Here is a 5746-nt window from a genome sequence, read left to right as displayed (position 1 = left end):
TTTTTCTAATGTGTAAAGTATAAGTACATTTGCCAAATATGTGACATTTTCTACATTTTACTAATCCCACTGACTTTAACATTCAAAGATGGCCAATTCCCGCAAAGAGCCCATTAAATGGAGCCCCTACTTCGAGGTCGTATTATTTGAAAGAAGCGGTACTTTTGACATTCCGACAACTGACACTTGCTAAAGGAATCGCAGAATGTAAAGTTTGTAAATGTAAGAAATGTAACTGACTCATTAATTGATTGACAGGCTGAGTCGTAAGATCAGGCTACTATATACTAAACTAATTTATACTAATTTTCAAACTAAATCCCAATTCATCTGTTTGCCTTTCGGTAACCCTTATTTTGTCCCGAGTTTATACTAAAGTTTATGTGTTGAATAATTTAGCTTGTTAGTTCGTCCATTTGTGCTTTGTTTTAAACATCTGTAATGACAGCATTCCAAAAGAAACCTCATAGATTCTATGTCAGTCATAGAATTTAGAATGTGTTTATTCTTCGTACTCTCCCCTTGACATTCTCCAATTCAAAGTCAATAATCTCAGCTGCTGACTGGGCTCCTTTCTTACCCCCTTCTTAGCCCCAAATCAGTGCTGGAAAACGCATCGATGCTCAAAAAGTCGGACTTTCGCAGCTTTTACAACTTTTACGCCCACACACACACAAGCACGATTAAATAATTAATGTGCTAATTTATCGCTTAGCAAATTGTGTGGTCAATTCACTAACAAAATCACGCATAGACCCAACACTTGGCCCAACATCTCGCCCCCCTCCGGAAATCGAAGTCAAGTGCGGACAGGCGAAGAGAATTTCGAAAGGCAATCACAATGGCCGGGGGGGAAGGAAGCACAGAAAGTGCCTCACGTGTTGAGGGAAATCACACAAATGGCAACGAGAAACGAGCAAAAGTGCTCTATTCGAGAGTGGCCGACTAGGAGATACCCTAGCTCTTTTATGCATAAGTTCAAAAAAACACACACAATTTTTGTTTCCCTCATACTTAGCCTTTATTTGAGGTATTGTGTTCCTTAAAAACTTCTTTGTTTATTACCTGATCTTTATGCAACTTTCAAGTCGACAATATTGCAAACAAATATGTGGATCAAGAATGGGATCTATTGCATTTTTGGAAAATTAGGGGCAGGTATCCCAAAAGTCATGAATAATTATTTTATGTGCAAGAACATAGCTAGCTCATCTAATATCCGAGTTATATTTAAAATAATTGGTTTTAAAATCGATATTTATCGATATTATGCAAATGTGGGCAGCTTTCGATAAGAAAAGAGGTAAACTAAAGAGGAGAATATATATTTCAAATTTCAAGTATTTTCATTTTGTAATTTCCCAAATGGACGTGTTTTACAGTTGGGCATGACTATATATACTTTATGGAGATACTTTGTTTTAGAATCGATATATATATCGATATTACGATTTCGATTTTATCGATTTTATTCTCCTTTTGTAGTTTCTAAGATAGACGACTTTTATGTTTGGGCATGATTATATATACTTGATGGAGTCGGAGATACTTTGTATTATAATCGATATTTATCGATATTATGAACATTTGGGCAGCTATCGATAAGATAAATGGAAAACTCGTTCAGCAAATGGCTTAGGAGAATATATATATCTCGAATTTCAAGTATTTTCCTTTTGTAGTTTCCCAGATGGACGTGTTGTACATTTGGGCATGACTATATTATGGAGTCGGAGATACTTTGATTTAAGATCGATATATATCGATATTATGATTTCGATTTCATCGATTTTATTTTCCTTTTGCAGTTTCCCAGATGGACGACTTTTACATTTGGGCATGACAATATACTTTATGGAGTCGGAGATACGTTGTTTTAAGATCGATATATATCGATATTATTAATATGTTGTCATCTATTGCATATGAGAATATATATCGCAAATTTTAAGTATCATCCTTTTGTAGTTGGGCATGACTATATATACTTTATCGGAGTCGGAGATACTTCCTGCTGTCCATTATATAAGTTTGCACAAAGACATTATGCCCTCTATACCCATGGGCATATAAATACACACACAACCTCTCTCTCTCTCTCTCACTGTCACTATTTCTGCAGCTGTGACAGTCTCTCACCGTCTCTCGCTTTCTCTCTCCCTCCCTCTCTCTTCCGACTGAGTCGACTCGTGGGCATTTGAAAGACATTCGCATAAAGCTAAAACTGTCACCAATAATAGCGACCCGCTGGCCGCACATAAAGTTCCCGCCGCGACGGACAGAGACGGCCATAATCAGTATTGGCAATTGAAGTGACATTTGCGCGGCGACCCCCCCATTGCCACGCCCCCCTCTCCGGCCCCTCTCAACTGATTGCCCGGCTAGCATTTGTATATGAGCCAAATAAAAATGCATATCAAATGAAGCTGCAGTTCGTTGCGGAACGGGGCGTGGCAGGGGCAGGACACTTGCGCAGAACTTGGCTGCTGAATATTCCATGAAGTTGCCAATAAAGTCAAGTGGCAAGTCCTGGGCCAAGACTCGAGGCAGTTGCTGCCTCTGCTGCTGCTGTTGACTGCAGCCAGCTGCTGCATACTAATTTTAGCTCTGCCAACCCACACCCCCCCCCACCCCCCATCCCCTACCCCCTGCATTGTGGTGGCATCTTGGCCTCATTTTGTATTCATATCAAGCACCACTTGCACATTGTTGTTGTTGTTGTTGTTGTGCCTGCTATTAACTGAAATAAAAGTAAAAATGCAATAAAAATGCGGCCCGCCTCGCATTTTGCATTAAAATTGCATTGCAATTGCCCAAGTCGAGACCATTTTCCGTTCTTGCTGCTGTTTTATTATGGCAATTGTTGCATGTTGCTGCTGCTTGTTGTTGTTGTTGTTGTTGTTGTTGCTGCTGTTCAAATGAAATCCAATTAGTTGGCTACAAGGCCTACGAACAACGTCGATGGCGAGATGCGTCGTGACTGGCAAAGAAGTCCTTTTGTGTCTGAATGTGTGTGTGTGCGTGTGTCTATGAACTTGTATGTAGATGCGTGCACTGAGAGAAAAATATATATATGGGCATAAATGTATGCCTAGGTAATTTGGTGCGGCTTGTGTGTTGCTTAAGTAGTACGGGAAACAAAATATATAGCTAACTAATTAAATATGTTTCTCATCTCTTCCAAGCGAATGATTAATAAAGAATGTATAGTTACAAGTATGTAACTTATATGATTATAATAATCCCATGTTGATAATATTTAGCTTATATTTTAGCCGAAGGCGATGCTATAAATTACAGCTTTTATTAAACATTTGTTGAGAAGCAAATAAAAAGTTGTTCTTATATGATATCATCTAGCTGTATGATATAGAGATCAGATCGGTGCAGCAGCAGGAGTAAGTCTCCACTCAAGCTAAATTTGCATACAGAAATAAATTCATTTTGCAACACTTTTTTCCATAAGCCACATTATGTATGTATAGTTTATTATTATTGTACACCATCATATTTATTAATTTAATTCCAATATATTTTTGCTTAAATATTTATATATGCTTTTTTTAATTTGCGGCTAGTCTTTCCCTTTCTAATAATCAGATTCTAGTCATTAGGGTTCGATAAATAAGAAAATGCAACTCTGTTTTCGAAACGGTTCAGTTTGAAAACAGTGTGTAGCCAGAACTAATTACAATTAAAGTTGATTGTAATACGCTTTTCGAGTTTCTGGCAACTAAAATAGCAAAGTTTTTAGATACTTTGTTGCTTAAAAAAAATATTTTAAAAATTATTTCAAAAAATTCTATCAATTACCATTTTTGTTTTAGTGTGCAATTCACTAGAAACATATTAAGCAGTTTAGTTTGGATCGATTGTTTCGTTGACATTTGTTTCGCTCAGTGTAGAATGTTAGGCTGTGTGTGTGTGTGTGTTTGGCTCACGCGCCGAATTGAATATGCAGTAATTGTCCGTTTCATTGTTGGCCATGATTTTGCGTGGCTGGCTACCAAAAAGCGTTGCGCTTAAGTGCAAAATTGAATTTTTGTGATTAATTTTTGGGTTGCCGAACACGACGAAAACTTGGAAGGAATCCAGAGGAAAATGACTGACTCGCTCTCTCTCTCTCTCTCTCTCTCTCTCTCTCTCTGTCGCCTTTCTAATGGGATGTGTGTAGCTGGCACATGCCAACATTTTAGTATCAGCTACTTGGCTATCCCATTCCAATTTCAATTCCAATTCCAATTGCTATTTCAATGCCACAATCATTCCTGCCGCATTCCTGCCTGTTGGACCCGTGCTCAAGGCCAAGACTCGCCAATAAAACTGTCAATTAACCTTTAAGTGAACTTGGAAACGCAGCAAAATGAAGCTTAACAAAATAATTTCCATTTGCATAGACAGCAGGTGGGAGTAGGGAGGAGGGGCATATCTTATCGCTGGCTGCCAGAATGCCGCGCCAGATAGCAGCTGGGGAGCGGCAACTAATAGAGATCTCACAGCGGCTGTCAATGGCTAAGCCTGGACGCCTGGCATTAGGAAAAGCCGCAGTGGAAAGTGGACCACAGGCTAAGATGCCGGAGGCACACGCCACCCCGCCCCCGCCCCCTGCCCCTCGCTTTGTGCACTCGCCAACTGACAAAACGCTGCTATTTCCAATTGTGCTATTAATCTGCCACATTTGCACTTCTCCAGGCCAGGCCAGGCCAGGCTCTGCTTCGCTCTCACACACACACACACACACACACCCGTCTCGGTCCGGCGGGAACGAGATGGCGGAACGCTTCGCTAAACCGAAAATAGAAACAATCAAAATGAAAATACATTCTCTTCATACTCTCTCGTCTGTGCGTAATAAAAACCCCAAAAGCAAAACGTTTTCCATTTAAAATGTCGTCGCAAATGCATAGCCACCCAGCCCCCCCTCCCTCTCCTCTCCCATCTGATCAATTCGCTGCGCTAACTGTAACTGCTGTGGCGCAGCAGCCAATGGCAGGCCGGCAGCGTTACGCCCACTGCGCCAATTGTTGGCCAGTGCTGCCAAGCGGCGCGCAGACCGAAACCAGTTTCTGCGTCGTGCCGCGGCGCGCGCGTCGGCGCAGCGAGCGAGCGCGTTAGCTGTGCGAGCGAGACAGCGCCACGCCTCGGGGCGTAGCCCAACCAGCAACAGCAACCACCACCACGAGGCGACGGAGACGGCGGGTGGGCGGGCGGTTGGTTGGGCATGGCTAACGTTTATTATGGTAGGTTAGGTTCAAACAAGGTGGCAAACAGGCTCGTTAAAAGTTAACCAAATAGGAAGCCGGCAGCGCTGCCGACGTCGAACGGAACTGGTTTGACGGGCTGGCTCCTGCCGAGCGACGGCGACGGCGGCAGCGGCAGCGACAGCGACTGCGGCAGCAGAGAGTCGCTGCGACTGCCGTCCGTCGGCATATTTTTCTGGTTGCATTTATGAAAAGCGTTTACGCCCGCCAGCACGGAAATTCGCCAAGCGCCGGATCTGAGCGTCAGTTCAATTTCAATTTGTCGAGCGCCGTTTAACGAATGCGCGTCGCGTTCCTCGTATCGAAATCGACATCGACATCGAAATCGAAATCGAATCATTGTGCAGTGTGTGAGGCAAAGGAATATTATTATTGAAAAATATTATTGAATATATATCTGAAAATAGATAAAATATAGTACAAATCTAAATAGTTAGTGCTCGCAATTTTGCAATCTGTTCAAATTGGCGCCAATTGCTCTCAAC

The sequence above is a fragment of the Drosophila montana genome, unplaced genomic scaffold (genome assembly GCF_035044405.1).
Source record: "Drosophila montana isolate Dmon_TW-CO22-7 unplaced genomic scaffold, ASM3504440v1 contig_3733_1, whole genome shotgun sequence".
Classification (NCBI taxonomy): Eukaryota; Metazoa; Arthropoda; class Insecta; order Diptera; family Drosophilidae; genus Drosophila; species Drosophila montana.
Note: the sequence above shows the minus strand (reverse complement) of the source record.